At 44.8% G+C, this 18841-nt stretch overlaps 1 pseudogene; it reads right to left on the bottom strand.

Annotated features, from left to right (window-relative positions):
• The window catches only part of LOC146193509 (uncharacterized), a 36294-nt pseudogene extending 17911 nt beyond the window's left edge, over positions 1-18383 (bottom strand).
• Positions 18384-18841: the final 458 nt, after the last annotated feature.

Raw genomic sequence — 18841 nt, 5'->3', positions numbered from 1 at the left:
ACAACTCTTAGTTTGTGGCAGCTTGATCATAGCGCTTTTTAAGCTCGTTCTGCTAAGAACGTCATCAACAAATGCGCATAAGGGAGCTGTCTACGGCGATCGGATTAATTCTTCGCCGCGTCAAGCAGGCGTCTCGAGATCTGTAGGCCACACAGCGCGTGACACTGCCCTCAATCTTGTACCGCGTATTTACGAGAATTGGGTCTACTGTGTGATCGCGCTCGCCTATGCGGCCGCTCATTTTTCGCGTTGCAGCTTATCACCCTTGAATAAGATCCCAGAATAGGTATAGAAACTGTCTGATATCATTTAAATTCAATCCATTCTTTAATGGCACCGCGACGGCTTCATTTTGCGGCTGAGACAAAAATCATGTGGCTTCAGGACTTCTGACCACGACTCTACATTACATGCCAGATGCCTAATTACTATATTAATCAAATAACTAAGGGGTAATTCATTAGCCGCAAAATGTACTGAAATCAACAGCTTATTCATGCCGGCGCTCAAAATGAGAACATAGATGAGCTTGTCTTTTGAACTCACATTCTTTATGATCGTACACACATGCCTTTCATCCGTTTTGCCCAATAAAGTTCAGTTCTAGGATATTCCATACATGTGCAATATGCTCAAGTAAACAGGGAGTAAACATTGCACAGTAAGGAAAGGATACCAGTAAAACAATTGAATCATTTTACAGATATATCCTAACATCACCTTATCAACGGCAGCATAAATGACCCTCGTGAATAAGTGAAAGTGAATAAAGACTGGCGGTACAGAACTGAGGCACTCACTCTTCCTTGCATATAAGTAGAGTGTGCTTTCTTGGACACCTGGCGATTAATTACGAGAAATGATTTGCGCCTGCTCTAAAGGCCGACACTCATACGACAGCTGTCAAGTGGAGCTTGATAGGATGAGGCCCATCAGCTGTATGAGAAATCCAATGCACTGATCAGCTTTTTGTGCTGGATGACACACTAATAAAGGTGATGGCTTTTTGCACAGAAGCTAGTATTTAATTAATTCCACACCTTCTCCAGAATGTTTTTTGACATGTGCAGTGCACGAAAGTATTGCAAATGTGAATAAGCACTCACTACAGAACCGGGTTAAAGTAAGGGGAATAATAAGGGAAGAGAAAGAATAAGAGGAAGATGTACACACAGAATAAAAAAAAAAAACAAGTAAGGGCAGCAACGGGATTCAATCCAATCTTCATTCAGCATTTTTACAGAACAATGCAGAGAGCGGGGACAGAAATATGCTTTGCGGAGGGCTTGACTCAGTTTACAGTCGACTCGGCCTCAGTTCGCAAAGGAAACATTTCAAAAAGAGGATCTCTCTTCATCTGGGACGAAGAGAAATCTAGTTGAAATGTTTGCTTCCGAACTAGGCTCCCCCTCGACCCTGTTTGTTTTTCTTTGATACTAGAGCATTGCTGAATACGAGGTTAAAGGGACACCATCTGGCACAAGAATTAAATGCCGTGTGCCTCCTGCAACGGATATCAGATTTCTTGTTCTTTTTGCAGCAGAGCATTTCTAAAGTTTACACTCAGCCGCACATGCTCTTGCATTCTCTTAAGCGCTGAATAAGCCACTCAGTCTCGACAACAAATTAACTCGGGAAGATGTCACAAACTTCTTTCAGTAAACTGGACGCTTGTGCTAACAAAGCACTATTGCATCAATGGCTAAATAGTAGCAACATACTGTACCTGAATACGTGCCTGCGCCGACATAGATTTCTCTAGAAAAGTATTGCTTTCTGCACCTTGCTCACTTTTCCAGTTTGCACCTTCTGAAGCCAAGTAGGCAAGAGCAGCAAGTGTGGCATTGTTCGAGTTGTGTGAACTAGAAATGGGTTTCAGGTAAAGAAAGAACATAAGATATGGCCGCCATGCACCATTAAGCATAAGTAGGAATTACAAGCTGCTCTGCAGTGCAGCTTACATGAAAGGCAAAGGTACTTGCCACATACAGACAAGGTAATCAGTACAGCCTTTGGTTGCAACATAGGGTTTCCGCATTCACTGAAGCCACACCTTATGGTCTCACTTGTGGTTGACACATAATTATTATCTATTATTGTTTACTTTTTAGAGCAGTGTTTTCCTGCTACAACTCTGGCGTTGCTGGCATCGGCATGAAGTGAGCAGGAACTGTGTTGTTTTTTTGTGAGATCGCACACTCAGACATTATACATGAATTATTTTTTTTACAAACCAGGGAATGATAAATAGTTTTCTCCTGGCAGCCCGCACTGTTCTTCTGTGTCCTAATTTTTGAACAGCTATATTGAACACACAAAGTGGCCCTGTTCTCATTTATAGAGGAATGGAGGAAAAGGAAGAAATAGAGGAAGAAGTCAACAGAGGAAGTTGCTTAGGCAGGTGCTGAAGGCATGCATCTGTATGTGAGTGGCAGAGCTGCAGAATCCCGACTGCTCAACAGTAACGTACATATTAACTGCCGAAACTTTACTGCACTCACCAAAATATTGTATTACAAATAACACCAATCTCCTTCAGCAGTAGCCATGCAGCACTCGTGAAAATCAAAGCACAAAGAAATGTCACGAGAATGAAATATTATATTAATAATAATTGGTTCACACGAAGGGAAAGGCGCAGTATCTGGCACACTTACTCTGTGGACACCTGAACCGCACCGTAAGGGAAGTGATGAAGGTGGGAGTGAAAGTGGAAAGAAAGAAAGGGGAGCCGTAGTGGAGGGCTGCGGAGTAATTTCGACCACCTGGGGATCTTCAACGTGCGCTGACATCACACAGCACACGGACGCCACTTCGTTTCGCCCGCATCGAAAGTGTAAGAACTTCGATCAAGCAAATATTTGCTGGGCTTAACAAAACCAGCTGCAAAAAAATGGAGGAATTGAGTTAATTATCTGAACGATATATGAAATGTGGGAGGTTGGCAATAAACGGATGGTTTGTACAAAGACATATGAAGCCTGCTCGTCACAATAAATCATTTGTAAGTTAAGAAACCAAGCATAGGACCATCAGCTACAATGTGTGGGGTACGTGAGGTACTAGAAAATGTTTAACTGAAAAATTGTCACTGTGTGTCGTACAGATTTGAACCTTATGTGGAGTGGGGCTTTATTGTACAAAATTCTGAAGTATTTAATATCATAAATAAGCACATTACTGAGCTCCAGGGAGACTAGCTTGGTAGTCTAACAGTTTGTGGCCTATTGTACTGAAGATTCGGTGCCCGAATAAATATTTTTATCTCTTCCCAGTGCCGAGTAAGAGTGCCCGACAGTTTTAGTGAAGGAACTGTGTTGATTTGTACTTAGGACACATTTACAAACAAGTCTTCAATGTCTAAGATGCAGCGCTGTCATAGCATATGTTCACACAACATAAAATAACCAACACTGCAAAATACAAAGCCGACTCTTTTAAGTGGCGTTCAGACGAGTTGTGTCACCTACCTACCATTACAGTGCTCCATAATTGAGTTTAATTCACCAGTACGTGGGTACAGCAACCAGACATTGGAAACTGGAGTAACGTGATGCTTTTCTTGTGTATCTCCACGCGGTGTTTTAATTTGGTTTTGTATAAATATAACACAAAATATTCTTTTGGCATTCAAGAAATTGTGGCTCGATTACAGATATGTTTACTTATGAGATTCGAGTAAGCAGTGGATAAATGTCTAATCAAAATTTTATATGAAATGTGCTTGCACAGACTGCAGATATATAGTTTGTAAAAACTGAGGCAACGCAGTTTATTTCTTAGTCGTGCAATACAGCACCCATGCTACCTACAAGCTCTAAAAGTCTACAAGGTAAAGAGCACCATTTTCCTCGAATTATAAGAAGTTCTAGTTTTTAGGGGTGTTATTTTGATACACTAGGTGGCTAAGAAGCAAAGCCTTGTTGTCTGGCAAAGATGGTATATGCAATAACTGCAGGGAAGCAATCTTTTTGATATATGAGCAACTTAAGAGAATCTTCAGAGTCATAGACTCGTCTGTTTTCCTGTCGCCATCTGCGTCGCAAGTTCCGCACAAAGACATCCACTGGTCCTCTCACAGCTTTCTGCAGAAGCTCAATATCCTTGGAAGCTTCAGCGAAGTAGGCTTATGTGGACGGCAGGCCTTTTCAGCTGAATTGTTAAAAAATAACTAGAACAATGAAAAATACTAGCAGTAAATGAAACAGCATTATGGTTCATAGAAATTGTATAAAGATAAAATTATGGGGAAGAAAGCCTCTGCAAACAGGGTACAAATAGAATAACTCCACATGGAAGTTAGCAACTGAAATTAAAGAAAAAAATTGACTCAATTCTTTTACCAAAGATATGTAACATCGTAGGAAACGTGTTTAAAACAACGCAATAAAAATAACAATCATATGCTGGCCCACCGTCTTGTAAAAAAGGTATACGACCATAAAGAAAGTGCAAATGGCTCTTCTTGTACCATGCTCGAATTATTAGCCTCGAAAGTGTGCAGAAGCATATTTTTTCCTTAAACAATTATTTCTCTCCAGAAATATATTCCTGGTGGCAGTTTAAAGAGAACAGGTTAATTATTATGGAATCACATGAGTTATAAACTAAAAAGCCGGTCCACAAAAATTAAAATAAAGAACTCCCTCTCTTGCCACCCATACTGCACCAGTAGTGTCATGCTCCCTTAACTTGAAACCAGGCCAGTTCAAACGTAATGGGTGATATAACATGTAAGACATGCTATGGTCCAAAGGATTTAGGCGCACTGATTTGGGCATCCAAATAAAAAAGGTACACATATCCAGGGCATGTGCATCCACAACTGGTAACTATACTGCGTAGAGCTCACAGTAGGGGAGCCAAAGGTGCCTTAATTACTCCACTTTTACTTCAGTTGTTAAATCACGATGCTGGTGCAGGCATCAAAAGAGCAAGGCGAAATGGAGGCTGACGAACCATGCAGGACAACGGAAAGCACAGTCTGGTGAATTACTTTACTGTCTCCCTTTTTAGCAATTTTCTTAGCGCCTCTTTTTTTTAGCCCTGTAATTGCGTTGGAAGCACTTCGTGGAAAGGTGGACAAAAGCCAGAGGGGCGAGCAGCGTGGGAATAAGGCACAATGCGTTATTTATATCCCGGTCACAGACTGCCTGCCGGAGCGAAACTTCCCGAGGACCTCGCTAGAGAACGAGTTTATGGTATCCGCTAGCGTAGACGTAGACACATACGTTAAAGAGCCGTAGGCTTTTCGAAGGCATAATGTACCAGTAATTCAAAAATTCAACTTTTAGCTTTAACACACCGGTAAAGATATCTCCAAATTAGGAACGAAAAAATTGAGAAAAGTCAGACATTCAAAACTCCGAAAATCCAAGGCTTAAGCCAGCCGACAGCATCGTACCAATATTACCACTGTACCTATTCACTCTGTGAGCGTACGCACGTTCTCCGTCATCACGGGGTAAGAGGACCATGTATTGCTCAATTTGTAGAGCGCTTTCCCTCCCACAGCATGCATATATTGGTTTCTGTGTGAGTAGGTTATTGTTTTACATGAGCAGCGTCGCCCTTATACGCAATATTACAAGCGTCGCCCTTGCAATATTGCGTGTAATCAGCAATGAACCTTAGTTGCGAGTTAGCGCTTGTCAGCGTCGCCCTTTCAGTCCGTGTGTTCTTCGCTCTATTCTTACATCATGAGCAATTATTTTACCTGAATTTATTCTCTTCTATCGGGCAAACCAAATTTAAAATTAGGCAGTCAATCTTACTTAAACCACTGCCGTCCTTGCTATTTTCTTTTTATGAACATTGGACCGTGGTGTTTGATGACAGTCTTCACTTTTACAAATATTAAAGACATATACCATCGAGAACCATCATGGAGGTATCGGCTACTGGACATTAACGAATGCGAAGCCAGAAAGACCAGTCACGTTGAGATTTATTGAGCTGGACGCGTCTTCTTAAGACGGCAAGAGGCTTCGTTCAGTGCTGAACTAAACGTTGAAGAATCATAAAATAAAGATAATATTCTATGACACTCTCTGTGACTTTCTCCTGTCTTGAAGCAAGTTACAATTTTGCTAGCAGTTCTCATAAGTAACAAAATAACAGTTGATATCCATCTTAGTACCCTGTGCAAAGCGGCAACACACCCAAAACTTTTGATATGCGTACCAGAAATTCAAAAATTCAACTTTTAGCTTTAACACACCGGTAAAGATATCTCCAAATTAGGAACAAAAAAATTGAGAAACGTCAGACATTCAAAACTCCGAAAATCTAAGGCTTAAGCCAGCCGACAGCATCGTACCAATATTACCACTGGACCTATTCACACTGCGAGCGTACGCACGTTCTCCGTCATCACGGGGTAAGAGGACCATGTATTGCTCAATTTTTAGAGCGCTTTCCCTCCCACCGCATGCATATATTGGTTTCTGTGTGAGTAGGTTATTGTTTTATTTCTTGGAATATAAGGGTCGGTTCAAGGTTTTACCAGGCAATTAGATACAGAGGAATACTTGTGAGAGACAGTTAAGGTGTGAAGCAGGAAATTCTTACGTCGGTTCAAATTTTTAGAGGTTGCACGTAGAAACCAGGAAGGTATGTGTTACATTAGCAGGAGCTCAACTTGATCGAAACCGACAATCAGCGTAACGGCTAGGCCTATGCCCACAATAGCGTAACCCACCTCTGACATACTCTGCCTAAGCTAGTGGTGAGACAAGTTATCCATGACAATCGAACGACGTTTCTGTACAAGCATTAGATGCAAAATGTAATAGCAGCCTAATCCTGCGAGCTTGGACTGCAGTGTCGCCTTATCGCTGAACTTCCTTCACCGCCGAGAAGAAAAGGGCCAGATGATATATGAAAAGAAAAATGGAAAAAAGACCTCGTTTTTATGGATTAAAAAGCTAACTTCACAGGAACTTCCCAGTGTGGAGCCTTATCACAGAGGCTCTACCGTGATCTATTCGCTCAAGGACGCACACAGAGGGCCAGTACCCGTACAGGTTAGCACGTAATTGATTGGTGAAAGCACTCTCAAAGAATTGAGAAAAAGTAATCTTTCTCCTTCTTATGTAAGGCAATGGTCAGTTTGTTTCAGCAAATAAAAATTCCACTGAATTAAACGAGTTTACAACATTGCCTCGCGAACATTGGCGTGTGCGTTCCTGGCTGGCTCTGCTTTGGCGAAAGCGTTTTCTTTGAGGCCAAGCAGCTGGGGCGAGGTGTAGCTCAGATTTCAAAATAATGCGCTCCTTTATTGTTCTCTTCGATTTTGACACTGGATTGGACAGGGGCAATAAAAATTATGCGGCATTACCAGTAACGTGAAATGAATGATTAAAAAGCAGTTGGCAACTGGAAAATAAAAATGGTACCGTAAAGTTTTATTGCGTGAAGACACAAGGACACAGAAATAAATCCATTTTTACGAGCCCAATCCATAATCTCATAGAACTGTAGGCGACTACAGCGAGCGACAATACTTCTGCATTCTGAAGGAATACACTTAGGGAGTTTTCATTTTAGGGTGAAAGTACAAACGAAGAGTAAGTAGAGACGTTAACCTATCAAAGTATCAGCTTTACGGTCTGATAAGGCGGAATCTGAACATCAGTAGCAAACAAATCAGAGGAAAGTATCCATGGCTGTGGCACAAAAGAAGAACGAAACAGTGATCTCAAAGCTATGAAAGAAATCGAAATAATGGTATGTTGAACGTATAGTGGTGAATCGTGCGAAAGGCAAGAAATCGGGAGAGAAACAAGCATTAATAAATGTTGTAAACATATATCAAGTGTTTCGAGTTATTTAATGTAGTATTTTCTTTTAAACGCTGCCAGTAATAGAACAGTGTAGCCCCATTCTACCAGACTGGTCGGCCAACGAGGTGTTATAAACCTTTTATATTTTATGATTAGGCGAATATGTTTCTGGAATTAACTATGCTTCCTTATGGAAATATTATATAGAGAAATTGAAGGCCGTTGGAATAAAAAAGAAAATCCTTCTATCAAAAATTTTTGAGAAAAATGTGACTAGAATTCCCGAACGTCAAATACACGCATCTTAAACCTCGTTTTGTTGATTTGCAGCATTTTAAATGTGCAAACGCATTGCTTGACGTAGCATTTCTGCCAAATCATCTCGACGTGCTCTTCGTCATCTACTACAGGATTGATGTATCTATCTGATGCAAACAAAATGTTAGATGGCTAATAAAGGAACGTGAAATGCGTGAAAGTCAACTCACGAAGATTTCTTATATGTGTTTGTGAATTCTTATATTTCAATCCACGTTGCCAATTAGTAAATTTAAAAGGATGACTCAGCGTTGTGTTTAGAGCCTTCAACTTAATTTTACAATATAAACGTTCTTCAGACTTGATTTAATCAAAACATCTCTTTGGGCCAGTTGGTTCATACTTTGAGCATAAAAATGCCAGTGCGAAAAATGGGGATAAAGAAACACAAAGTGACAGGGAGGGCGCCCGTCCTGTTGTTTTTAATTTCTTTGTCCCCGTTTTTTGCGCTACCTAGCATTAAAACTGAGTATAAAAACGTTGTCAAGTCAAATTTAGCTTATTGGCTAATGCTTCGGCAATGGTATGCACACAATGTCCGCCTTGCTGTACAACTCAGCTGCACAGACTGCACTGATGCATCTATCAAGGTGTCAAAAAGCTAAATACGTATAAAATAATTTGAAACTCGGCATATCCGAAATACCGGATACTTCCTCTTAACTGGAGGCATGTTCCTGGATATCGCTTGTTAATAAACTCGACTGTTGTGACAAAAACTCTAACTATTACAGTCTCATTCGACGCTTAGATGTATTAGGCAGCGCGTTTCCAGTGCCTGTTCCTATTAAAGGTGACATTGGTTTGCAGCTCCCTTAAAATCTACACTGATCAGCATTCAGAGTGGGCCCTATTCTGGTAGCTGTCATTTTGCAAAAAGCACAATAATAATGCCCGCAACTTACGTTATGGATGAAATCTGGAACTGGCAGCCCTTATATGGCAACCTTTCTTGTCGGTCATCGTTTCGTAGTACGCCGCTGCATTCATCAAAGCACTGAACTGTTTGTAATGTGCTGCTTCTGGCTGCTACGTTGCAGGAAACGTTTGCTGTCTCTCATGTCGAAAGCAGGATTGTGCTAATGCATGTCTAGTTCATATTATTTTTGACGATTCGGTAAAAATATAGGAGTTTTCAAACTGAAACCCAAGCAATAACAAAGGGACATCAGCGCGTATAGAGAATCTGTTAGTACTCTTGCTTCAACACTTCATCTAGCGTCTTTATATTTGTAAAATCACTTCAGGGAGAGTTTTTGTTATAGTTTCAACTTTGTAAACGGCAGGAATTTCGAATAATATTCAGTGGTAGAGTGGGCGCACATCCTGTCTTCCTGGTGTTTGTTTCGGCTTATGGGCGTAGCGCTGCTGGCGACAATACGCGCAAGATTCCATTTTACAGAGTAGTTTAACTCGGGAAGCGTTCCAAGACTCCCTTTGAATAGTGCGCATGGGTCAGATGTTTGAGGACAACTTGTGATAGTTGGAAGGCTTGCAATAATGCAGTTCAGGACTCTGGCAACTGAGCTCTGACGATGCCAAACCTGGGTTCATTCTTAAGTGATTGAGCCATGCTAGTCGCATATCGGTAAGGGATTGTATGTTTGCTGCTCGGTAAAGAACTGCTGTGTAATAAGCTGTAACGCAAAGTGGTCAGGATTGCTGAAATTAGTAACTGATAATTGCGAAATCTGAAGTTCTTTTTCATTACATCTGCGGAGCAACCAATTCTGACATTGAATACAATTGCAAACAATTTTCTTATCTTCTACTGTCGAATGGAGCCCGTCCCATACACATGCTTCGCCACGAATCTTGTTTTGGAGCTTCCATTCCAGCGGTTCATTACTGGATAGTAGGCGACATTCTTTTTTTAATTGCACTTGCAAGAAGTGTTACTGAGAAAATATGTGCGGTGTTTTGAAACCGGTGCTTTCACATTCTTTGATTACCATTCACTTTTCTTTGTAATATCTGCACTGCATCTCCCGGAGGCAGCTGATAAAGGTTCGCCTTGACTGTTTATTCGCTAGATTCATGACAAGCATACCGAAAATTTCATCTCAATGATATTAAGCTAAAGCAAGGGCAGCGGATATATTTCAACTTGACATAACATTTTCGTTTTATGCTTCCCACCTTTATTCTAGCTTCCAGCTAGTGCTTGCCTCATAGAGGATTGCATGCGTCTTAGTTTGTTGTTTTCTGCCGGAGAAAGCTTGGAGGAGGGCGAGTTAACAGAGAAGATTACATTTGTACTAGCAGCTTGCTGTATAAAGGAAAAAATCACTGGAAGTGATTTGATTACTTTCATGAACTCATCGGAGGGATTTTCGTGTGCATGAGCCGCATATATATATATATATATATATATATATATATATATATAGAAGGTTTAATCTATACGTCGAGGACGGCGTCTAGGTCTGCAAGGAAGCGCACGATGATCACACCAGCATGATGATCTGCGCGATCACAATTCCACAGACTGCTTCCTCTTCATCAGCGTCTAGCAAAAAGGGCTCATCTTCTTCTTCACAATGCCCCCAGAGAAAAAGGAGACATCCTAGCGACTTAAGGGGGCGAAGGTACAATCGGATCGTAGAACTTCTTAAGACGTTGCACATGTACAGTTTCGCGGCCACGGCGTCGCAAATCGGAAGATGGCGTAAGCAGCTCAATAATATAGTTCACTGGTGAAGTGCGCTAGACGACACGGTAGGACCCATGTGACTTGATTAGTTTTGTTGAGAGACCAGATCTGCCGGATGGAACCCATTGCCACACAAGTGAGCCGGGTTCAAAGTGTGGTGCATTCTTCTGATAGGTGTCATTTCGATATTTTGGCGCCACTGAGAGTCGGTCGTAAACGTGCGGGCAATCTGGTGGCATTCTTCGGCATACTTGGCAGCTTCTGTCACTGTAGTGTATTCTGATGGGTCAGGGTTGTAGGGGAGGGCAATATCAAGGGGAGCAGATGGATGCCGACCGTAAAGTAAAAAGAACGGAGAGAAGCCCGTGCTAGATTGCGTAGCAGTGTTGTACGCATAGGTTATATAAGGAAGGACAATGTCCCAGTTCGTGTGGGTGGATATGACGTACTTCGCGAGCATGTCGCCGAGGGTGCGATTAAATCGTTCAACAAGGCCGTTTGTTTGCGGGTGGTAAGCGGTGCAAGTCCGGTGAATGATTTTGCATTGATTGAGCAGGGCTTCAACGACTTCAGATAAGAAAAGACGGCCTCTGTCGCTGAGCAATTCACGAGGAGCTCCGTGACGGAGAATAAAGTTCTTCAATAAGAAACCGGCCACATCTCGGGCTCTTGCAGCTGGGAGCGCGGCGGTTTCAGCACATCGCGTCAGGTGGTCGACGGCGACAATGACCCAGCGCTTGTCATCGGGTGCGTATGGAAGAGGGCCATATGGGTCAATTCCAATGCGGTCGAAGGGTCTAAGCGGGCATGTGAGAGGCTCTAACTCACCCGCCGAAATGGGAGAGGCTAGTTTGCGACGTTGGCACGTCAGGCACGATCGAACGTACCCGAGAACCGAGTTGTACATACCGCGCCAATAGTAACGAAGACGGATGCGTGTGTACGTCTTGAAACTTCCGGCGTGTCCGCACTGTGGATAGGCATGAAAAGCTGTACATATCTGAGTCCATAAATGGCGCGGAATCGCGAGGAGCCATTTCCGGACACTTGGGTTGTAGTTGCGCCGGTAAAAGAGGTTATCCCGAATCTCATAGTGGGAAGCTTGGCGGCGAAGGGCGCGTGAGGAGGTAATCGCTGATTGGTTTGAAAGGTAGTCAATAAGAGAGGCGATCCATGGATCCTTCCGTTGTTCGGCAGGCACGTCACTGACGTCGATCGAAGATGCCACGAACGAAGAGGCTGGCAAGGTCGGCTTGAAGCGGTGCGCAAGATAAAGCGTCGGCGTCTTTATGTTTGCGACCAGATCGGTAAATAACGCGCATATCGTATTCTTGTAAACGCAGAGCCCACCGTGCCAAGTGGCCGGATGAGTCCTTGAGCGATGAAAGCCAGCATAGGGCATGATGGTCCGTGACTACGTCAAAAGGAACGGCCGTAAAGGTAAGGGCGAAACTTTGTAATTGACCAGACAATAGCAAAGCACTCCTTTTCCGTTACAAAGTAGTTCGCTTCGGCTTTGGTGAGAATACGGCTTGCGTAAGCGACTACGTACTCACCGAAGCCAGAGGGGCGCTGAGCAAGCACAGTTCCGAGGCCGACACCACTCGCGTCGGCGTGCACTTCGGTTGGTGCCTGGGGGTCAAAATGGAGCAGGATGGGCGGGGCTGTGAGGAGGCGGCGCAAGGTGTTGTAGGCGTCGTCGTATGCTGATGACCATAGCGAAATGTCTGAGTTATTGCCGAGGAGCTCAGTCAGCGGGGCGACAATGGAAGCAAAGTTCCGTATAAAATGCCGAAAGTATGAGCACAAACCCAAAAAACTCCTTAGTTGCTTGATGGTAGTAGGTTTCGGGAATGCCGTCCCAGCTCGAAGTTTGGCGGAATCAAGACGGATACCATCTTCGGACACAACGTGGCCCAAAATGGTCAGTTCACGAGCAGCGAAACGACATTTCTTCAAGTTGAGCTGCAGAACGGCGTTCGCAAGACATGTCAATACCTACTTCAGTCGTGAGAGGTGGGTCGCAAAGTCCGGCGAGAACACCACGATGTCGTCAAGGTAACAGAGGCACGTCTTCCACTTTATGCCTCACAGAATTGTATCCGTCATACGCTCTAATGTAGGAGGAGCATTGCAGAGACCGAACGGCATGACGGTAAATTCAAAGAGGCCATCAGGGGTGACAAACGCGGTTTTAGGGCAATCATCCGCAGCCATGGGCACCTGCCAGTAACCGGATCGTAAATCAAGTGAAGAAAAGAGTTCAGCCCCTTGTAAGCGGCCCAATGCATCATCTATACGCGGAAGAGGGCAGACGTCTTTCCTCGTGTTTTTATTTAGACGACGGCAGCGAATAGAACCGTCTTTCTTCCGCACTAGGACAACAGGGGAGGACCAGGGACTATTAGAAGGCTCAATCACTCCATTCTGTAACATTGTGTGAACTTGGCCTTCAATAAATCGGCGCTCGGTGGCCGGCGCTCGATTGGGGCGCTGACGCAGAGGAGCATGGGAACCGGTGTCAATGTGGTGGGCAACAGTTGATGTGAGGCTCAAAACAGGCTGGTGAGAGTCGAATGAAGAACGGAACTGATGAAACAGCGCAAGAAGCTCGGAGCCTTGAGGTTCAGGAATACTGGCATCGATGGAGCGGAGGAAAACGTCGGCAGAAGACTGGTCCAGCGCAAGAACAGGCGATGTTAGTGCAGCCAAGTTAGCGGGCTGTGAAGCGGGTGCTGCATCACCAGGGAAAATAGAATCAATGAGCTGGATGGTGCCGAGGCATTCACCGCGACGCAGGGATACGGTAAATGAGAACGGATTAAAAATCCAGACCGCGGTGCGGCTAGCTGATACAGAAAGTATGGCGTACAATAGGAGAAGATTTTTGCGGCTTAGAAAGATAGGCGATGGGATGAAAAGTGCATCTGTATGGCAAGAAAAAGCAGAAGCGGTGGGCACAAGAACGAAAGAGCACACAGGGAGATCAGTATCTTCGGTAACGAGGACGTTGGGAAAAGGAATGTCCGGCGACGGTTGGTCGAGCGAAAAAAACTCCAGTTCGGCACGTGCACAGTTGATGACCGCATTATGACACGAAAGAAAATCCCAACCCAAGATAAGATCATGAGAGCAGGAAGGCAAAACTACAAACTCTATTGCGTACAAAACTTCTTGAATGATGACTCGATCGGTGCACACCGCTATAGGCTCTAGAGGCTGGGCACTTGCCGTGCATAGCGAAAATCCTGAAATAGGTGTCGTCACTTTGCGGAATGAACGCCAGACTTGCAGCCATGGCAGAAACAGCAGCGCCCGTGTCGACCAAAGCCAGTACTATAACACCCTCAACAGAAACTTCAAGCAGATTTGCAGGAGATACGTGAGGCCTTTTACTGCTTTTACCGTTCGCTCGTTGCGTAGTTCTCGCCTCAGGAACTGCGGCATTCAGTTTTCCTCTTGCGCAAGATTGGGACGCCGGCGTAGAGGGGATAGGGAGCGGCGACGCCACGAGGTCGAGCGGCGAGGAGAAAAGGTAGTACGGTTATTAGCAACGAAATCTGTAGATGAATCGGCGGCTGCGTACTGATCCGGGGTTGGCTGCCAAGAAGCTGATGTTCGGCGCGATAGGAAATCATCGGGAGTGCGATTTCGGCAGTACCGGACAATATGGCCAGCACATCCACAATAATAACAAATGGGACGGTTATCACTTGTTCGCCATGGATTGCGGCGCTGCGATCGAGGCGGAACGAAAGGCTGTGGCGCCTGAAGATGTTCCTGTACAGGCGCTGGAGGCGTAGCATACACCACAGGGTAGCTAGGTGGCCGTAGTCGGGCAGCGACCGCAGCGTGTCAGCGGTGCCACAGGAGTAGGGGCGCATGTCATTGTTGGAGCGACAGGTGGATCGACGTCGGCGTATGCGAGGGTCTGAATGGCTTGTGCGGGCTGAGGAAAGGGCGCTGGCGGATGGACAGGGGGAAGGGCATCCGCCACGCGGTCGGCGATGACCTGTCGAAGGGGCGCCAAATTGCGAGAAAGCTCGCAATTTGTGGGCAATAGTGATATTTGGCGAGCAACTTCCTCTCGCATGAAATCTTTGAGCTGCTGCAGCAGCGACGAGGTCTCAGATATAGCGGAGAGGCCAGAAAGTGACTCCACAGCCGCGGAAGGCTGTCGAGGGAGGAGTCGCTGCTTGCGCAACTTATCGTAGCTTTGACAAAGGTTGACAACTTGTGCAACAGTTGTCAAATCCCGGGATGTTAACATGAGAAAGGTGTCATATTCGATGCCCTTCAGGATGTGCTTGATCTTTTGTTCCTCGGGCATCTGGGCGTTTACACGACTGCATAGGTGGAGCACATCTTCAATGTAGCTGGTAAACGTCTCGCCGAGCCGCTGCGTTCGATTGTGCAAGCGTTGTTCGGCACGGAGCTTGCGTACAGTAGGACCACCAAACACGGTGGTAAAGTTCACCTTAAATGAGTCCCAATTTGTGATTTCGGCTTCGTGGTTACGATACCACAGGTTGGCGACTCCGGTCAAATAAAAAATAACGTTCGTTAACTTTGTTGCATCGTCCCACTTATTGCACGAACTCAGTCGCTCGTATAACGCAAGCCAGTCGTCACAGTCGGTGTCGTCAGTCCCACAGAAGAGCGCAGGGTCTCGCTGGCGTAAGGAGCCAGAGCAGATGACCGGCGGGGTCATCGTAGCAGTTGGTGGGTGTTCGTCTTCGGCCATGTGAATTACCGGTAGCGTACGGGAGCGAAGCTCCAGCGTAAGGCGAGGGTATCAGGCCGCACCTCCACCAAGTGTAAGAGAAGGTTTAATCTATATGTCGAGGACGGCGTCGAGGTCGGCAAGGAAGCGCACGATGATCAAACCAGCACGATGATCACAATTCCACAGACTGCTTCCTCTTCACCAGCGTCCAGCAAAAAGGGCTCACCTTCTTCACAATATATACATATACATATATATATATATATATATATATATATATATATATATATATATATATATATATATATATATATATATATATATATATATATATATAGCGAAGATCAACAACACTTCATTTATTCCTCATAGACGTTTCGACTGGGGCCCGGTCTTTTTCAAGACTGTGGGTGCATTTCTTGTGTTTGAGTTTTAAAGATTTGAAAATTGTACAGACGAAGGAAAAAGGACCACTAAAAAATAAAAAACTACTAAAGGACCCGGATAACTTTTATCCGAAACTCCGATTACAAGAATATTTCTTTGATAAACAAAGGCCTGCTAGCTCACTTCCACCAGCTCAAGAACAGTGGACACTCTCACCCGGAAGAGACAAACAGCTTGAGATATATATTGTGAAAGAAGGATGTCAAGACGGCGAGGTCGTGACGGCAACGACAGCGAAGCCTTGTCTAGCGTTTTAATCCGATCACGAACCCAGGCGCGTGCCGGAGCCGGCGCCGCGGGACGATGATGATGGTATGTACAAATGAAAGATCATGGCATGTACAAATGAAAGAAGTCCCAAGCAGCACACCAGCATTGGTCCAACAATGGTTCATCACTGGAAAAGAATGGCGTCAATATTGGATTGATATTGTCATTTGGGCATTTTACTACATTCTCCATTCTTGGCCCACCTTTCGTTCCAAGACTGGTCCAGTGTTCAACCAAGCTGTAGCCACCAATGTCGGCACAATATTAGACTTTCCATTCATGCACCATGATTCTTGACAATACTGTCCAGCAATATACCATCATTGTATTACCAATATTTGTTTAATACCTGCTATTCCATTGATGACCCATTGTCAATGCCAATATCATACCAATAATTAGCCATCTCAGGTGCACTGGCTACTCCATTCATGCCGCATATTGTCGATACCAATATTCATCCGATGGTTCATAGGTACACCGATTAGTCCATTCATGTACCATTGATAATGTCAAGAATACTCATTTTGTGGCACTGCCTGTGCAGGCCATAAAATGCAGCCTTTTTCATTCAAGCCATATTCGTGACAGCACATCGAACCTGCCGGAACAATAATGACCATTCAAATAGGAGTGGCCATAATAATTCAAATTGCCGCTCATGAACAACCAGTAGACATTCACAAAAAAGGGCAGGGTTCACAAAAAGATAATATTTATTGCAATTGTTACTAGACGGCAGTTGTTACCAGCCAGCGCTGAGGGCACACACAGCAGCAGCTGGCGGGGCAGTGGCAGGCAGAGTGGCAGCAGGGGCGTGCAGGGAAGTGGCTGGGTTGGGCAGGGCAGGGCGGGCTCTCGTGAAGTGGAAGGGGCCAGGGGCACACTCATAGGCGTAGTGAGGGGGCTCACCCTGCAATTGCATTCACAGGTGGCATGCCTGGTTCGCCAAGGGAGGTTTCAGCATAATGCCTTTTTCTTCCACCCCCTCTGTCACAGGAAGCAGGCAGCCACCTGCGAATAAATGCATGTGCCTCCAAAGCGTCCACCCCAACTTTTTCGCAAATGGCACCTGTACAAAAACAATGAGGAAACAAAATTACAACACTATTACGAGGCATATAAAATCGCGCGCATTACTTTAGGAAGATGTAGAAAATTCCAGGATTCATGGTCAATGAAAAACACTATACTGATGAGTTCCAGATTAGTTTCAGCTGCCTTGGGTTTATTAGGATGAAATACGCACATACATTGCATAGCATGTGTCCTGTTGCATTTTGATCACCTCCATAGCAATACGGCTGAGACAGCCAGTGTTTCATTCCACACTAGGAATCAGTGCTTGATTGTAGGCTGTCTCCGCATATGACTGGCGCGCTAGTTTTTTGCCGCTCTTACGCTTTCTACGATGTGCAAACAGTTTATACTAAATATCGTTACCAAGAGCATGTTCGACGACCATTTGCATTTTTTAAAAAGCTAGATATAATATACACAAGCGATTAAGCCCACGGCCGCTGCACTGGCCGCTGGTTAGCTGATATACGCTTTCGGCTGATTTTGTGGGTAGCTCACTTAAACGGGTGAATGTCGCTTTCCACACACGCCGAAATCACTAGCTCAGTCTGCATACTTGTCACGCATAAGCGTTTATTTACAGCTCTTCAGTGCTGAAGTGTGAACACGGAAATCTAGCCACTCGATCGTTACAATCTATTATAATTCTGCTGAAGTTCATAAAACACACTGCAGGTATTGAAGTCAATGCTTATTGCTCCACTGCCAGTTTGCCGATGATGGCTGCGACCGGGTGCGTACGCTCGAACAATATTCGATTTTTGTGTCATCGCTAGCCAGAATATACCTATAGCTGTCACACGGCAGTCCCAAGCGGCAAGCGCATAGTCGGCCCGCGCTCGGCCCTTGCCAATATGACCGTCTAAGACTCATCGGGCCGACCTAGGCCACCTACTTCAGCCCGAAGTCGGGAATTGACAATGACCTAAGAACGGCCAATTATCGGCAATCGACCTCGGGCCGACGAATATGGTCGACTTTATCAGCCTACTGCAGCGCTAGGGTCATGCACGGGCCATGGCTTACCCACACATAGCCCAACCACTTCGGTGGTACACGCTACACGGTGGTTTATCCAGGTATGATTAGGAGTCTACTCACCCATGGCCTACGGTTTACCCATTAAAACGTCTGCAGTTCAATCGCACATAGACGTTAGCGCTGCGGCAGTATTTTGAGATGGGCATATTCTCCTCCAAGCGGGCTCTAACTTTTTGGCATCAGCAATTGTGTTCTCCGGACAGGTGAAAAGCACCCCATACGTATGCAGCTTAAAAAAGCCTGCGCATCGACAAATGTAGTTTTAAACAGCACTTTTTATTGTTTTTTCTTAAATACTCGAAAGAGGCTCAAACCCCTCCTAATAAAAAAGTGGAACTTACAGCTTACTAAGGTTGTGAGCCTTCACAGCAATTTATTCCGGTTTTCAGCTTCTAGGCTAAGTTGATGTCACGATTTCCTGCTCGTTGTGCCCGCCGTCCCATTACTTCACTGTTACGAGCCATCACTTCATGGCTGCCACAGTCTTCCTGAAGAGGACGTCAACCAGGTACACGCTGCCTC

Source organism: Amblyomma maculatum, chromosome 4, assembly GCF_055883805.1.
Source record: "Amblyomma maculatum isolate TAMU_Amacu chromosome 4, ASM5588380v1, whole genome shotgun sequence".
NCBI classification, from domain to species: Eukaryota; Metazoa; Arthropoda; class Arachnida; order Ixodida; family Ixodidae; genus Amblyomma; species Amblyomma maculatum.
Note: the sequence above shows the minus strand (reverse complement) of the source record. Positions and strands in the feature narration are given on the sequence as shown.